Source organism: Athene cunicularia (assembly GCF_003259725.1).
Source record: "Athene cunicularia isolate RWA chromosome 1 unlocalized genomic scaffold, athCun1 chr1_part1, whole genome shotgun sequence".
Taxonomy (NCBI): Eukaryota; Metazoa; Chordata; class Aves; order Strigiformes; family Strigidae; genus Athene; species Athene cunicularia.
Genome location: NW_020799091.1, coordinates 83721469 through 83740278, shown reverse-complemented (window position 1 = coordinate 83740278; position 18810 = coordinate 83721469). Strand labels below are relative to the sequence as shown.

General features: G+C 40.6%; 1 protein-coding gene across 5 annotated transcripts in view; it reads left to right on the top strand.

Moving 5' to 3' along the window:
• The window catches only part of SMPX (small muscle protein X-linked), a 43944-nt gene extending 27923 nt beyond the window's left edge, over window positions 1-16021 (top strand). For 4 of the 5 annotated variants that reach the window (XM_026860122.1, XM_026860119.1, XM_026860168.1 and 1 more), the window contains exon 5: window positions 14947-16021. The gene's annotated coding sequence lies outside the window, so the exon portion shown is untranslated. Of the gene's footprint in view, window positions 1-10124; window positions 10149-14946 lie in introns of those variants that run through there. The other variant, XM_026860142.1, reaches the window with a different exon arrangement.
• The last annotated feature ends 2789 nt before the right edge of the window (window positions 16022-18810 follow it).

Here is an 18810-nt window from a genome sequence, read left to right as displayed (position 1 = left end):
AATTTTTTTGTGGAAAATTAGAGGAAATAATTGTTACAGTGAGATAAATCACAGTCAAAACATACATGTTAACACTGCATCGTGACAGTAACTCTTAAGGGAAACTAGAGGGCAGGCTTCTAAAATACTTCAAGCTCTGTAAAGAGGCAGATAGGTACCTCATGGGCTTCCAAAAACAGTTGTCAAGTGCCTAACTCCTAGGAGTTTTGTATGTTTAACCAGCTAAATTCTTTCAAAATACTGTCCTGAGATGGCTCAGGAAGCCTATTGTGTAAAAATAATAGTCATTGCTGTGTGTCAGCAGCCAAGCAGCTCCTATTGTAAGTCTGCTAATTATTATGCCAAATATAACCAAGTTGCCATTTCCTTATTCCTCCCTTTGTCTCAAAGTTGTTGTGTCATAAATTGTGTCTTATTGTGTACTAGAAATTACTTTGGACTGTACAGGGTTTTTTATTATTATTATTACATGTGTGAGTATTGCTTAGCATCTGCATGGGCCTTGGCTTTTGTCATGTTCATTGTGGGATGTTTACAGAGACCCTTGCACTGGCAGACAAAAAGGTAAAAAAGTGAATCCTTGTGGTCAAATCACCACGAAGGAAATTAAATTAATAGAAAATGTATTGGGATTTTTAAAAATATACTTCTCATGGTCTCATCTTCAAATCTGGGGAAGAAAAAGATGTACAGTATAATTTTTAGGGATTAGAATTTTCAAAATGAATCTTAAAGGGTAGCATTAAAATGTTTGGCATCACACACCTGAATGAAGGTGAAGATCAGTGCAGCAGGAGGCTGAGACAAGGCAGAGGCTGTGGAACTGGTTTGGACATGCCAATTTTATGTTATACCACAGATCTGGGCCCTGTCCTCAGCTGGACCACAATAGTGCAGGAATAGCTGGGGTAAACCCATACTATTTAGATTTTAAAAAACAGAGTATTTCTCCACTGATTTGAGAAACTGCTTCCAGCAGCTTCTGGACATTAGGAGTGTTGAAGCAGGAATTAGGGTTTCCAAGTGTGGCAGATGTGAAATTGTTGGCCTTTGGAAGCCCCTGTCAAAGAGCTGCAGCAGCCTCTTGGCAGGCTGCTGGGGAGCCAGCACAGGGGCTGATAAGAAACTGCCCAGATCAGTCATGCTCAGTGTTCCATGTTGCATCAGGAGAATTGCTGAAAGCAAGATGTTTCCATAAAAAGTTATACTTTCAAAGCACAAACCTTTCCCAATGGGGAAATATTCCATCAGAAAATGTTGGACTTGGCATATGTTTGACTCTTGGCATATGCTAAGGTACAAAAGCTCATTGCATTTTAAACAAACTTCAGGAGCCTCAGCCCATGCCAACTCTCAAACAACAAATCAAGCAAACTTGTCTTTTTCTCCCATAATTATCCAACCTAATAATTCTCTTGTCATTTTCCCCTTTTGCTTCACTGAAGGAAGAAAAATTCTGTTTGCAGTACACTAAGATGTTGTTTGCTTCTAATTTCATTGGCCTGGAATTTGAAATTCATAAACATTCATGAGATACATATATATAGCTTTAATCCCAAATTATGTATGTACAAATAGCACCAAAATTCAATTACCTTCAGGACACACATGATTGGACTTTGTTTTATAAAACATTTTTTTGACATGGGCCTTTCTAAAACCAGCATGAAATGCACATTTTTTTTCAGGGACAAATGAAAGACAAAGTCTGTCTTGCCAAGGCTTGAACACATGTCTTTTGAAAGTCTAACAAGTTAACACCTAATGCTTAGACCTTTCCCCTCAAACATTAAAGTTGCATGAGATGGAGGCTATTTGAAATGAAAAATGGATGGCAAAGATAGCATCCTGGAGGATATGGGAATTCTGAAGAATAATGACATAACAATGTTCAGACAATGTTAAAGTTTGGTAGGAACTGAAAAATCGGGCAGTATAGAAGCTAAGGGGGAGTGTTTATGTGTGCGTCAGTGCAGATGAATTAACATACTGTACAGCCTGCCTTATATTGTGTTACCTGAAAACTATGATTTATAACAATTTTTTCCTGACTATCTCATATCAGCAATATTATGTGTGGTTACAAAACTAGCACAGCAACTCTGACTCATCTTTTGTACTTTTGTAAGAAGAAACTTACCTCACTTTAAGTGTAGGGGAAAGAAATTTTGGTACCTATGTCTTAACTTCTGGATATGAATAGGCACTGTTAGTCTACATGTTCAGTCTTAGCTGATTAACTGATACTTCTGTGAGTCACTGACCAACTTAATATAATTTCAATATGTGCTTTTTATCATTCAGATCCTCAGCTTTTTTTTAAAAGCAAAAGGCCATCAATTCCACAGATGTCAGTAGGCAACAAAGACCAGTGGCACTTTAGAAATGCCATTAGTGAGGGCATGCACTTGTGGACGCCACAGCAGCCTGCCACATATTTCACTTTGCCCAGCCTTTGCCCCTGCAACTCTACCATCTCCTGCAAAATAAAAATTCAGATTCTCTTGTTTACAATTTTTTTGTTTAAAAAAATACAAATAATATTTTTAGCCCTTCTCAGTATGTGAAAACCATGAAGATACTAAGCACTGTGGCTTACCACTAGCCGTGTGTCTCTGGAAAAAATGCTGGTTCATCGGGAGTATTAAGTGGCAGCCAGTATGACAGTAACAAAAGACATGAGCATTCAAGTGTGAAATCAAAGAATGTTTCCAGCAGCAGAGTTTTGCTGTGTGATATGTTGTGTTCAGATTTGTGGGAAAGTTTTGTACATAATTTAGAGCAAAGCTTTAATATTTGATTGGACAGCTAACACCAAATGAAGTGCCATCATAAAAGAAGTCTGAGGTAAGTGCCTTTCTCTAGAATCAATTCTGTGTAGTGAAACAACTTACTTGAAAGTTATTGTTCATCACTTAAGTATGTAGCACATGCATTTTAGAGTTCATATGGCATGAAGCAGTATGATTTTGAGGGTGATAGCCCACTCCTACAAAGGCTTTTATTGCAGTGTTTGAGGGACTACAATAAGACTGGTGAAAGGATTAGACCTGAAAAGTCTTTACCCTATTATAAAAATGTCAGTAGAAACAGTGACCTTTCTTCAAATTTCAGTCTCCCAAAATCAACTACTTTTCTAGAAAAGCAAAACTGGGTGGCTTGAATTTTCACAGAAAATTACAGAACTCCTGGGGATTTTCAGTTTTCTGAGAAAGAATGAAAATTTTAAATCTAAATCAGGCCCTTTTAGTGAGAAGCTCTGTTCTGTTGGATTTCCAGCTTCCTGTCCATCCCAGATAGCAAATAACACTTGTAAGTACTTCCAACACCTGTTGTTCAGCAGCTTCAAACCCTTGACACTATAGGTCTGATGCAGAGACAGGCCATTAAGATTGTTAAAAAATGTTATACTCCAAGCTACAGACTGTGGATTTACAAGGATGCGAGACACTGCACCCAATGTCCTCCTTCAGTGTTGGGCACGGCTTCTGGTGCCGGTTGACTCACAGAGCAGTCTGTAGGTTGCTCTGAGCCGAGTGCCTGGCCAAGGCAAAGCTGGTGGGATGAAGCTTCCCCCTGCGGGAATGGGAGTGCCATGAGAGCAGGCCACAAGGTTTTGGGAAGTGCAGAATGCCTTTGGTTCCCCTGCTTGTGCTGCCCTGTGTGGGACATGAGAGGGTTTGACTTTCTGGAGCCATAGTGCTTGCAGTGTGTTACCTCATGATCCAGCCTGAAGGCTCCACAAGCCTAAGTCACTTTTGAAGCAATCCACAAATTCTGTTTTTTAGCTTTATAATAATTTGACCATATTTAATCCCTGTTACACAGCATTATACCAGTCACTGTATTCTTGCCTCTTATACTTTAGCCACAGACACCTGTGAGACATTTCCCCCCCAGTTATCTCTGTGGTGGGCTACCAAGCACTGACTGTAGGGAGTCTCTACAGCACGAGCACTCACCACCATATACATTTTCTGCTAGCTGGAAACTTGGCTTTCAGAGACACATCCTAGTTAAGGAACTCCAGTCATGCAATTAACTCTCTGCAGGTACATTTCATATTGCATCAATGAGTGCCTCCTTACAGAGCCTTCATCATTTTCAGTACAACAAAGATGTCCTGCTGTTTCAAATATCACAATTTTATTGGCTTTTTCTTTTAGTAGGTGATTTTTATTGCTGCTTTTTTTTTTTTTTTTTCTGTACTACATATCTTATAAATCATTATTTTATTTCTAGTAGTGCTTAGCCTGGCCCCTTCAGTACATATCTTTATCCTGTAGACATCACAATTACCAGTCTGAGCTTTTTTTTCAGAAGGGGACCTAGCAACATCTTTTCATTTTCACAATTTACCACCATGCAGGTGCATTTCTTCTATTTTTATCCTGTGCCTGCAAACTGATAAGTGGTTCTGGTTATCATTGGAGAAATCAATAGGTTTTGTAGCACCTTGAAGGAGGTAATAAGCACTTTGCAGGATTAGATCTTAGGTCTTGGCTTCCTTACTGATGAATTTGCTATGACAATAATTCCCAAAGTTTCACTGTCTCAGCCTTTGTCTTAAGAATCTGCATTGCTATTATGCGTAATGAAAATGAAATAAAAATAAACTGTTCTGGAAATTCCTTTCTAACCTCAGTGCCATAATTTTTTTTACTGCTTAAGCTCTTTAAGTCATCTGGCGTCATTAACAGACTATTTGGGTGTACTTGCTAATATGATCAGGATGATACCTTAAAAAGAGAACCAAGCCCTTGAGTGATGCCTACACTGGGAATCAAATGCTTTTTAAAGTAGAGGTGGTATAGGTGAATGAGAATAGCTTAACATGAACTCAGAGAACATTTTTTCCCCTATATTGTTTAATAATTGCAAAGAACAATAATTACAGGCACACAAGTTCATGAATTTAGCAGGGCTTAGTAAACTGCTACAGAGGAAATATTTTTTTTTCCCTTCAGCAGACAGTAATTTAAAAAGTAGTAAGTACTGCAGCATAGTTCTAATTAACAGAGGCATCTCCTCATCAACCAATTTAATCACAGCGTATATACTGCTTGATCTTTGCTTCTCACTACATATCGCATATGACTTCATACACTCCCAAAGCAATTGACGATGGGTCTGCAAAACCTTTCTGTAGGGACAACACTGAGTTATGAGAAGTTGGAAAACGTTAATGAAAAGCAGAAAACTGAAATGAAAATTTGAATTTAGTTTGAGGTAAACATATGTTACAGCCACTGTGCTTTAAGATATGTAAACTGTGGCAAGAAAATGTTAAGGGTAGCTCCAGAAAAAGTCACAGGAGCAGTAGCAATACCAATAACAGAAAGCATATCAGAGTTTATATAGGGTTTTTTTGTAATACCATTGTGAAGTGTTATACATAATCAATCCTTAAAAATTAAGTCTCTTTATGAACTGCTCAGGTATGACAAACTACAAGATATGCTTTCCCAACTTTAAGAAACTGTTGATTTTTATCTCTATAAACAATATATTTATGCCAGCATCTGTAGTGATTCCATAAGCTAAAAAAATGTGCTCATTAAGATGTTACTTCATCCAAACGATAACTAGCAGCCCATTATATTATTTTAGGCAGCTTTTTGATCTCAGTCAAGAGATGCCCAAACAAAAGAAAAAAAAAAAAAGAGTGATAAGACTGAGTAGATAGAAAAGTTCAGAACACATTTCCATGCTCTAGAGATTATAACATTTGTAATGCATTAGAAATCCTGAAGCTCCTGACATAGTACAAGTCAGGAAGTACAGATATTTGTTATGGGAAGAAGTTAGTTCTTTTTCACTGGAAATGATGAAATCTAAGGCTTTTTTTCACTTTTGAAACTGCTAGTAGTTACAACTTCTTGGACTGTTAGGAACCACATATAATAACATTTGTGTTATCTAATCTGGGTTCCACTTACTAAGAAAAAAGAAAGGCAATATAACTCATGTCAAGTATCATGGCTTTATGGACATCAGATATTTCAGAGAACAAAAATTTAGAATTCATGTTCTTTAAGAAATTTTGGAAAAATACTGATTCTGATTCAGAAAGAAAATTAAAGGTTTTGCTTCTCAAGAGAAAGGAATTAAGCCCTTTGACACTGTTTCCTGCAGCATTCTCCTGGTGAAACTGGCTGCTCACAGCTTGGATGGGCACACACTTTGCTGGGTAAAAACTGTCTGGATGGCCGGGCCCAGAGAGTTGTGGTGAATGGAGTTAAATCCAGTTGGCAGCCGGTCACGAGTGGTGTCCCCCAGGGCTCGGTGTTGGGGTCACTCCTGTTTAACATCTTTACTGATGGTCTAGACGAGGGGATCGAGTGCACCCTCAGTCAGTTTGCAGATGACACCCAGTTGGGTGGGAGTGTTGATCTGCTCGAGGGTAGGGAGGCTCTGCAGAGAGACCTGGACAGGCTGGAGCCATGGGCTGAGGCCAACTGGAGGAGTTTCCATAAGGCCAAATGCCGGGGGCCGCCCTTGGGCCACAACAACCCCCAGCAGCGCTACAGGCTTGGGGAGGAGTGGCTGGAGAGCTGCCAGTCAGAGAGGGACCTGGGGGGGTTGATTGACAGCCCGATGAACAGGAGCCAGCAGTGTGCCCAGGGGGCCAAGAAGGCCAATGGCATCCTGGCTTGTGTCAGCAATAGCATGGCCAGCAGGGACAGGGAAGGGATCTGACCCCTGTACTCGGCACTGGTGAGGCCGCACCTCGATTCCTGTGTTCAGTTTTGGGCCTCTCACTACAAAAGGACATTGAGTGACTCGAGCGTGTCCAAAGAAAGGCAACGAAGCTGGTGCAGGGTCTGGAGCACAGGTCGTATGAGGAGCGACTGAGGGAACTGGGGGTGTTTAGTCTGGAGAAGAGGAGGCTGAGGGGAGACCTCATCGCCCTCTACAGCTACCTGAAAGAAGGCTGCAGAGAGCTGGGGATGAGCCTCTTGAACCAAGTAACAAGAAACAGGACAAGAGGTAATGGCCTCAAGTTGCACCAGGGAAGGTTTAGACTGGATATTAGGAAGCATTTCTTTCCAGAAGGGGTTGTTAGGCGTTGGAATGGGCTGCCCAGGGAGGTGGTGGAGTCCCCATCCCTGGAGGTGTTTAAGAGTCGGGTTGACATAGCGCTGAGGGGTATGGTATAGTTGGGAACTGTCAGTGTTAAGTTAATGGTTGGACTGGATGATCTGCAAGGTCTTTTCCAACCGAGACGATTCTGTGATTCTGTGTAATAGAAATTAATGAAACTTCTCATAGTGCAAATAATTTTGCTTTTTACTACAGGCCTTATTTAAGCAGCACAGTAAGTTCTAGAGCTAATTCTGTGATCCTGTGAATTCTAAGGACAAATCATTTAGGAAAAATAGAAATATTTCAGTATGATTTTCCACAAGTATTTCAGCAGACTTTACTCTTGGGAGCTCTTCTGGGAGTGTCCTGGGAGGTGATGACAAAGTGCAGACTTGGTAGGTGTGTGGCAGCTCCCAGAAGGTCTTCATTCTGGACATGGAGTCCAGCACCTCTAAGGGCTACAGCTCCACCTAATGTTCGCAGGGCTACCTGACCCCTTACTGCAAATCCACACCAGGAAACTAGGAGATACAAGAATCCAGGGTCAGCCTAAAATTTCTAGGGGTATCAGAGCCTCTCCTTAGAAGTCATGGCCCTGAAGTCCCTAGACAGAAGTAAGACTCCCACAGGTTCCCATATGTTGGACCCTGCCCTGCAGAACATGGCTTAGGCCCTCTGAAAGCTGCCAGCTCTGCTTGGCACTCTGGTCCACAGCAGGGAAGGAGGTTTGAGGGAAGAAAAAAAAATCTAATTTAAGAAAAACATAAAGGTGTTATACCTTGAGTGAGCCGGCTGCACTGCTGTCTTCTCAAGATGAGAAGATCCCTGCAGCTGGATATGTGAAGAACAAATCTCTTGCCTGAAAAATGTATAATGAAACTTTTCCTTTTGGATGACAACTGTCCTAGAGACCAGATGAACCACCTAAATCATGGAATTTTACTGTTGTTATGTGTTTAATCCAGTGACCACTAATGGGAAATATTGGTCCTTCAGGGAACTGATAGATTTCTCTGCTTGCACAATACTTAGTCATTTGCTTTAGAAAGTTAAAAAATATCTGATGTATAGAATATAAAGAAGCCAAGTTTCTGCTTCAACTGTCTTTAACCAGGAGCCCACACACAAACCTCGCCATGAATAATATTCACATGTATGATTTGTTCATGTTTATTGACCCTCTGGAAACCCCTTTCATAAATCAGCTGCTGTGCCCGTGTAGTTGCAATCTCCAAAAAACTAAGGGGACAACCTAGCAACCATGTGAAGTTTAGTACTACTGCATCGAGCCAAAAATCCTCCAAAGAGCTTCAGATGCATACTGATATCTAATCTGTTTTCTTACCACTTAAACTGTTACGGCAGTCACTAGGTCAGTGCCATGTCATTCTTCTTAATTGTGTTATGTTTGCTAAATATCCACTTTATACCTGTCAAAAATGTCACAGATTTGTTTCCTATTTGGCAGGAGATCATTCTGCTGCTATAACATACTGATCTGAAAGACCTCCATCTGATAGCTGTCACTTCAGAGCCAAAAGGGCTAAATTGTCTCTCTTTTGCAAGTTCCTTTGCTGACAAAGCTTTGTGTCAGTGTAGGTAACTAGAAATTTTGACAACAGTATGACACAAGGAATGTTTTCACTTGACTGTTTTTTTTGTCTTAAATAAAAAAGTCTATTGTGGTTGACTAGATGTGCCGTTACACAGTACTGGATTGCAGCTCCCTTGTGTGTGCACTACTGAATCACAAACAGTGGAAAGGGTCAACACCGTCCTTAGTTCCCCATGTCATTCTGTCTGAAGACAGATGTAAATTAATTTGAGGAACAACATATGTATGAGAAAGTGAGCATATGGCTTTCAATAATTTCTTCATGGTGAAGATAAACAAAGTTCATCATCAGAAAGATTATATTTGTATTTCAGTGGAAAAGACATCTTTTTTGTCTTTGTCAGACAAATCTAAACAATAGAAGTTCTTACTTTTTTTTTTGTTTTGAAACTGTGTGTATGTGTATGCACAACCTGAATCTCCATTTTTAGCTGCTTCCCTATGTACTTCAAAAGACTGTATGTAAAGTGGGAAAAAAAAAAAAAAAAAGAAAAAAAAAAAGATAAATAATTTAATCTTTCCAGTATTTCACAGCATCACAGAATGGTTGAGCTGAGGTTGGAAGGGATCTCTGTGGATGATCTGATCCAACCCTCCTGCTCAAGTAGGGCCACCCAGAGCAGGCTGCCCAGGACCATGCCCCAAAAATATAACAGATCAAATATATATTTTTTAAAATAGATGAGAGATACTCAGATATGCAAGAAAGTGTAAGTTAATTTAAAGTAGGCTTTTCATTTAGTCAGCCAGCTACCAATGGAAGGAAGTCAAAGGATAAACTCCCCTTTGCAACCTACACCCTCTCTCTGACATCACATCATGGTGTTAACATATTAACTTGGTGCACATTTGACTTCCTACTGCTTCTTCCTCCGTGTGGACAGTGATTCCCACAGGATATAAATATTAAAGTAGCTGCACAGGAGAAGATGTTTTTAGCAAGTGGTGCCCACTGAAGTGAAGTGAGAGCGGATGAATTGATGCAGATCCCTTGGCAGTTCAGGTTACTGTCTCAGAAAGGACAAGGCTTTTACCAGACATGTAGGACAATGAGGGAGTCAAAGGAGACAGTCCAGCTTTACTTCACATCCCCAATTCACTAGAGCAATCAAAGGAGGCATGTTCCTGGATTTACCCTTTTCCCAAGTTTTTCTTTCTGAAGATCAGTTTGTTTGTAATTCTAGGCTAATTCTGCTCCAGACTAACAAAAGTTCATGAACTCTGTCCCCTTCTTACCTTACTGAAATTGATACCCTTTTCATTCCCAGTGTGCTATTTGCTAGGAGTGGTCAGATGTCTTTTAAAAGTTGTGGGAACAAAACTCTTTCCTGTGTCTCCTAACTCCATAGGAAGTCTTTACCTTAATTTCCTACTTGCACTTTTGAAGAACCACTTTTTGACTCTTTTTATCAATTTTTTCCAGTCAGGACAAAACTTTCTCCAAACAGACATACCCGTTGTCCACGTGCAATGCCCACAGTATGTAATGAATGCTTTCAGTTGATTATGACCTTTTGAGTTTGCATGATTTAAATCATGCTTCACAGCTTCTAAAGACCCAGATCTCAAACTGTAACCCCCCTGTCTGCTCCCAAATAAATGACTTCTTTCTGCCTTTTCTTAAATGTAGCATGTATGACTGTGATAGTGGTGAGTAAGAGATCTATAAATGGGTTCTGGTGAGGAGTAAACATCATGTGTTCTCTTGTCGTTCACTTCAGAAGCTTGTTGAGTGGGAGGCATTTACTGTGCTTTGGTGCCCTTGCTATAATCACTGATTTTCAATGAAGTGCTAATAGGATATGTCTGTTTTCTTCTTTGTAAAGTTGGTTCTTATAACACAGGCTGCCTTTACAAAATCTTAAGGTTAAATATATAAGGCTGGAAACTGTTTTAATAGAGACAAATTTCATTTAGCCCTCGGGTGAGTCATGCACGGTCTTTAATTATATAATATTATCACTGAATGCGGTCATTTTATTGAATATATGAAGATACAGCCAACATCTGGATTCATTTCATGTTTTGTCTTCTTTCAGCTAATAATTTGTATAAGAACAGAAAATACTGACAGTTGGAATTACTGATGCTTTTTTTAGAGTAAATCTTTTACCTGCTTGCTGTTAACCAGTTCAGGCATATTTTCAGGAACTAAAAGTGAGACACAACATTAAAAACTGTAATTATTGAAGAAGAAAAAAAAATGATTTTGCAATTCATTAATTTAGATTTATTTTTGAAGTAGCATCTATGTTGAATAGCACATAGATTAAATAACTTCTTACATAAAAATAGCCATTGCTAGTTAGAAAACTCAGAGAACCAGTCTTTTTTTGTCTCAAGAAGCTAACACTGGCATCACACTGACTGCAATCACAGCCCTGCAGATTTTCAGACAGGAATGGAGGAAGTCTTGAAGGCTGAAAAACCCTCTATTTCCATGATTCAGAAAAGATCCTAAGCATGTGGCTCTGTCCGTCCTTAGTCAGGACAACATTTAAGCATTTGCTGTCAAGTACATCCTTTTCTGTTTTCTTTAAATTGGTAGAGTGTTTTCAAGTATAATAAGGTTGATTGGAGTGTCAAGGGAGGCTCCGGTAGATAAGCTGTAGCAGCTGAGAGAATAACCAGGGAACATAACTGTGAGGATTATTAATGTACCATAAGCAACCTATTTTTGAGTTTACAGACTCCCATTGATCTCTGGATGAGTTTGAGCTCTAAAAATAATGTGCCTTTGGGAGCTGAGAGAGAGAGAATTGGAGCCGGCTGGAGGGAGGTCTGAGTGGACTGGAGCATCATGGGGAGATAATAGAGGGTCCACTGGCTGTGAAGGGTGTTCAGGTAGCAAGTATAAGCAACCGGAGAGCAGAGAGTACACCGGAGAGAAAGGTAATATTATTAGCAGGTGTTAAAATAGCACTGCTTGCAAACAGTGTGCTTCAGGCAAAATTTGAGAACAGTGGGCTTGATTTTCCTCAGCACCTAAGCACTGAGGCAAGGTTTATCATCATGGCAATTTGGTTGCTCCTGTATTTGGATGGAAAGTGGCTATAGTGGTGGGGTTTTTTGTTTTTTGTTTTTTTTTTTTTTTTCTCCTCCTGCTAATTGACTAGTCTTGTAGGTGCATGGCCTCCTAGAAGACTAGGTTTCCTTTGACTAGAGCTGTTATGTCTCAGTTGTGACTGGGAGAATCGGATACAGCAGATCTTTTGGTGGGTCCACTGCCTAGTGAGAGTCCTGTGCCATGTGAGGGGTAAGAAGAGTGGTGCTTGCTTGGCTGAGTGGGATCTGATGCCAGTTGGGATCTTTCAGCCCTGAGGTCATAAAGTTATTAAATTATATTAATACTGAATTCAGCAGGAGCTGGATGTCAAAGGTCCGGGACCTGTGAGGTCAAAGGAGTATTTGAAGAAATGGAGCATATGGCTAAAAGTAATCCCAGCAGCCACTCTACTTGGATTATTAGCAACACAGTAATACAGTATATAACACCTTGTTGTTTTAGCTTGGAAATTCACTGACAGTTCCACAGCAAAACAGGGGCAAGCAGGGACCTTGCACCTGGTCCACGAATCTATCCTGTCCCTCATGAGTGGAGGATGGCTTCCCTCAAGACAAACAAAGACTACTCCTAGACTCACAGACTGGCTGAGGCTTGAGAGCCCCCCTGGAGACTGTCCAGTCCAACCACCTGCTCAGGACAAGGTCATTGCTCAGGGCCATGTCCAGTCAGGTTTTGAATATCTCCAAGGATGGAGGCTCCACAACTTCTCTGGGCAGCCTTTGACAGTGTTTACCTGACAGTAAAAGAAGTTTTATTTCCTGTTTTGATGAAATTCCCTGTATTCCAATTTGCACCTGCTGTCTCCTAGGCATCACTGAGGGAAGTCTGGCTCCATTTTTTTTGTACCCTTATCACCAAGATCCCTAGGGTCCTGATGTGTGCAGCAGAGAACGGATGGTATTAGGAGCTCAGGAAATAAGGAAAGGCTAAAGTCCTTGGAGAAGATAAACATGCAGCTCCCATGCAGCGCAGATGTCTCCTCCAGGATGACACCTGCAGGGAACACAACCTTACCATCTAAGATGCCGAATCTACTAGGAAGGTATCAAAAATATCAAGTAATCCTAAAACCCAGAATGCTAAATTATGGCTCTCCTTCATGCCACAAACCTGCCCATGATGTATTTGGAGGCAGAACCTGATGTTGGCCTCTTTCAGCAGAAGGATCGGAAAACACTCGTGACACTGAAGACCACATTGTGCTCAGGTGTGCCTGCTGCGCTCTGCACACACTTGCTCCTGATCCTGGGCTTGAGCACTCCAGTTTAATAACAGCCAGCAATGTTTTATCCACCCACCTCTGGAAAACAGTCACCTTGTGACATTCAGGAACAGGCACAGAACAGTTTGAAAAAGAAAGGAGAATACTCGACTGAAACACATGGAGAGCGGGTGTAGGCAGGCGGTAATTATATAGGACAGGATTACACATGTGTGTGTATCCTGGGGAGCCATCAAATATAGCCTTAAAGTTGGATTTTGTTTTTGAGACCAGAAAGGTAAGTACCTAAAATTACCTGATTGAAAGGAAACGGAACAGTACATTGCCTTATGGAATCAGGCTATGAGACGAGTATGTTGTTTGATTGCTAATGACCACAGAGTGTGTTAGTAGCACTATGTGTGTTTTCATGACTTTTCCTGTGGACAATAACACTGCTTCACTTTTTTCCAAGACAAGTTAATTAACTTTTGACTTCTTTATTCAAAAGTCATCAACACTTTCAAGCACTTTCAACCCATGTCTCTTAATAGCACCTCTTTACTCCAGGGAAGTGTTTTTTCCGAAAGCTAAGTAATTCCAGCCTTTTGAATGTCCCTCCGAAATTGGTCCAAATGTGTACAGCCTACACACCATTCAGGAGCACAGCAAAAACTCACTTTATGCAGCTCATTGTGAAGTATAGAAGGTTGTATTTTTTTTTTCTCTGTCCCGTGGATTTTTCTCTACTTTCTAAGCATTTGTTAAAGGTTCATGTGTTCAATAAAATTTACGAAAAAATAGAGTTATTCCTCCACCTCAAATACTTATATCTTAGCTGATTAAACATATATACTGAGAAAATTAATGTCTTGAACTTTTGCAAGTTAATTTCAAAATCTGTTTTCCTCAGTACTGGGCTCTCTGGAACCACTGATATCAACAGCAACCACCAATATAACTTAACTTCAAAGAGAACAGGAATAGACCCTATGCTAGGCTTCAAATTAGCTGAGACTATGCAGAAAAGAGTCACTGTAGACAGGTCAATGGAAATTGCTCATCATTCCCCAGACAGCAGCTAAACATCCCCTCACTGCACTTTACATTAGTAAATAAATTAACTCCAGTGGGATTTATACAAACAGCACAGAAAATACTATGTTACCGTGTCTAGAATACTGTCTTCAGTGTTGGTCGGTCATGAAAATTAAAGCAAAAACAGGGGAGGAGTGGAGTTGTGACAAAAATAGTTACAGGAACAGATACAATACTAAAAAGAAGGGAGGCTGGAAATCACTGGGACTGTTCAGTTTGGACAAGAGACAAAGAAGGAGACTCACTAGAAGTGAGGACTCTAATGGGCAGAACAGAGAAAGCAAGAGAAAAAAAATAAAGCAGCTAAAAAAAATAAAAAGACATATATACATACACACATATATGTATATAGTAAATAGTAGTTACTGGTAAAATTAAATACTATCTTGATTTTTATCCAATTGGTGCATCCCTACTACCCGCAGCGTGGCCACACTGCTGTGCCATACAGCAGGATTTGCCACCCGTGCCTGCTGAAGCAGTGCTGGGGCTTCCCTGGGGATGAGTCCCAAGGCCCGTGTAGGGGGCCTGTGTCTGGGTCCTGGCTCGCCCGAGGGCAGGGGAACTGCAGGAACCCCCCATGCCCTTCCTGAAAAACTGAAGGCTTCAGAGGTCTGAGCTCTTAACAGAGTTGTGAAGTTTCATCAGACAGGGATTTGGAGTGTGGGTGAGAAAAGGTAGTGTATAAAAAGATTAGTTTCACACCGACTCTATATTCCCCAAGCTTGGGTGAAAACAAGTACACACAGTAAAAGCAAAATTGCAGGTGCAGGGAAGATACACCTCCCCACAACTTCCAGGTACTTTTCTGCATGCTCTCAAAATCCCTGTGAGTGTGCTGATAAATGATTAATTTCTGGTCTTGTATTTGTCACACAGGTCTGACGAGAAACTGAATGGACTCCAATGATTTGAAATATTTTATATATTTGTATGAAGACTATGAACTTCCTAACTCTACAATACCCCATAGCAAGCATCTTTGTGCATTTATATAAACAGTTTCTAGTTGTCCATTTTGTTTAACATAGGAAAGTATTGCTGAAATAAAACAACACGGCAACTAGCAATGAATGTGTATATACTCAGGATTGATTTTGTCCTGAGAACAGGGAATAGTGTAATTTGAAGTCTGAGCAAAAGTAGAATAAATACTTTGAAAGAAAAATAAATTCATTATTTGCATTTAATTTGGTTTCTTTCCTTTTGAAAAAAAATCAATATGGACAACAAGAGTTTTAAAATGATTTGACAAAATGCAGAATAAATGAGGAATGTAATGTCTATTTTCCTGTTGTGTACACCCGGTTATAGAACAGGAATCGTTTATCATGTATAATAAAGGAAATGAAAGTATTAATAGGGATGGTCTTTCTGATGAGTTTAGCTAACTTCTTCTTTTGCTGTAGAGCCAAAGTATTTCTTTTTCTTGAGAATCTAAAATGCATTGGTGTCCTGATACGTATGCATCACCTTTACTTTGTACAATGAGAATACAAAATGTGAGCTAGCTGACAGAAAACCTGCAACCTTTATTCAAATAAACAGGTCGTCCAGCCTTGAAGCAACATGTTCCCGAATATAGGTTGAAGGATCACTATCTTCAAAAGCCCAAATAAAAAGGGCACATTGAAATACTGATACTGAACAAAAATCATGTACGATCACAGCAACTCTTACATACAGTGATTAATCCCTGACACGTGTTTTATATGGACTGTACATAAATGAAGATTGTTCGATGCATATTCTATTTTTGGAAATGAGATCTTATTGTTAGAGAAATTTAATACACTGTGTCTCCTTGGTCTCTCTCTTCTGTTATTTAATGTGAAGGCATAAGAGGAGCCATTTTGTGATAATGTTCTATTGTTGATTGAAACTATTCTACATGCTCTGAAACTCTCTGCCTGGCTCTTGTTTATTCACTTAAAATAAAGATAATTATTCTGGTTAGAAAACAGATTTCAAGTTGAATATTACTAATGATGACATCCGTTTAATTCTTGTTTGCTCTGTCAGACCACACAAAAGCTAGCCGACAATATTTTTGCATTTTGAGGTATTACATACATTTGCATTGCTTTGTACAGGAAATTAGGAACTCCATTCTCTGCAGCTCAATTGAAAGGACGTTCTCATTTTTTTTACTTTTAATATACAATACCAACATTGCTTACTATCCTGCTTCATCCTTACATGCTCATGGCTGATTACCCAGAAGGCATTCCTTGGAGGCAAATATCCCCAAAAGACATGTTGAAATGGAAGTGTTAAGAGACAGAATACATCAGAAGCACTTTCATTTACATACTGATATGATTAATATCTCTATTCAATAAAAATGGACAATTTTCCCCAACACTGCATTATCAGTCACTGATATTGGACTGCATTATTCCTGCCAGTATGGAAGTGATAAAAAGAGGAGAAAACACACAATCCCTTGAGCTAAAAGCATGTTAAAGGCAAAATGGGCCAGGGCCTCTGCTTTTATTGTTCTTTACTCACTTTAAGAACACTAATTTCAGAGATCTGTGGATAGGTTTTTTCCCCTCTCACAGTTTACAGAATCACAGAATCATCTTGGTTGGAAAAGACCATGAAGATCATCCAGTCCAACCATTAACTTAACACTGACAATTCCCAACTACACCATATCCCTCAGCGCTATGTTGACCCGACTCTTAAACACCTCCAGGGATGGGGACTCCACCACCTCCCTGGGCAGCCCATTCCAACGCCTAACAACCCCTTCTGGAAAGAAATGCTTCCTAATATCCAGTCTAAACCTTCCCTGGTGCAACTTGAGGCCACTACCTCTTGTCCTATTGCTTGTTACTTGGTTCAAGAGACTCATCCCCAGCTCTCTGCAGCCTCCTTTCAGGTAGCTGTAGAGGGCGATGAGGTCTCCCCTCAGCCTCCTCTTCTCCAGACTAAACACCCCCAGTTCCCTCAGCCGCTCCTCCTATACCTGTGCTCCAGAGCCTTCACCAGCTTTGTTGCCCTTCTCTGGACACGCTCAAGTCATTCAATGTCCTTTTTGTAGTGAGGGGCCCAAAACTGAACACAGGAATCGAGGGGCGGCCTCACCAGTGCCGAGTACAGGGGTCAGATCCCTTCCCTGTCCCTGCTGGCCACGCTATTGCTGACACAAGCCAGGATGCCATTGGCCTTCTTGGCCCCCTGGGCACACTGCTGGCTCCTGTTCATCGGGCTGTCAGTCAACCCCCCCAGGTCCCTCTCTGACTGGCAGCTCTCCAGCCACTCCTCCCCAAGCCTGTAGCGCTGCTGGGGGTTGTTGTGGCCCAAGGGCGGCCCCCGGCATTTGGCCTTATGGAAACTCCTCCAGTTGGCCTCAGCCCATGGCTCCAGCCTGTCCAGGTCTCTCTGCAGAGCCTCCCTACCCTCGAGCAGATCAACACTCCCACCCAACCTGGGGTCATCTGCAAACTGACTGAGGGTGCACTCGATCCCCTCGTCTAGATCATCAATAAAGATGTTAAACAGGAGTGACCCCAAAACCGAGCCCTGGGGGATACAAAGAAGTTAAGAAACTTCATAATGGAAGTTCCAGGGGATGGGGAGAACTGGGACTACATCACCACCATCAGCATGTCTGAATATGTAAGTGAAAGAAAAAAACCCATCCCTGACACAGACATGTGCTTCTTTTGCCATATTTCAATTCCTTACTACAAAGTTGAGGGGTATCACCAGTGGCCATCGAAACAGCTTAATGGTGGGGTGGAGCTAGGCAGAGTCAAATAATATTCTTTCTCAGGTTTCATTTTTCTTTTAAACAAAATTTCAAAATATATATAATTTTAAACCATCTTGAGACTGACAGCTATGGACATGGGGATCAGTGAGGACCCTGAGTGAGGTCTTAGTGGTACAAGGAATCTTTGTTAAAGCATAAAATGAGCAAAAAAGTACTAAAAAGAAAGGAGCCTATGAAGTCTCTCTGTCTCAGCTAGCAAACTCTTAACAACTAGTCTGAACCACCACAGACTAGGGTTGTTACTTTTCATCTAAGTCTTATGACTGTAAGGTGTACACATATCAGTGAAAGATGCCCCCAGCAACTCTGCAGTCTATTACTTCTGGCATGGAGAATTTTGCCCAAAAAATGTTCCATTTTGGCATAAGTTTAAGGAAAGATGAAAGAAATTACAATGAAAGATGAGCACAGAAATACATAATAACAGGTCATGCTAAAATCATGCCTATTTCATGTGTTTACATGCCAGCCTTTGTCCGTATGAGCTAAACTTGCTAAGAGCTATATATTAACACCTCACTAATGAGATGATACTTGACCACCCCTAGGCAGTGAAGCCAGAGGTAGGTATCATAACTGAACCACAGAGAGATAAATTTACCTCCACCCCACAACCCCTAACCTGCCTAATGAAGAACCCATTAAATAAAGCAAAATATCTGGATTTCAATGTCATCCCTATGTTCTGGTCTTCGTAATGTGCTGGTGTAACAGTAAATCAAGGAGACAGTATTGCCCTGGTGTCACTAAGCTCTGTGCACGTAAGGTGGAGGAAGAGTTTTCTTTGTTAGCTCCCTACCCAGTGCTCTGCACTGGAATTTTTTTTTTTTTTTTTTTTTTTTTTTTTTTTTTTTTTTGTCCCAATGCTGAAAGAGGGACTTCTTTAAGTTTTAACTAACTAAACATATTTCTCTGAGAAACTGCTCAACAATGCAGTGGAGACATGTTCTGATAGAAAA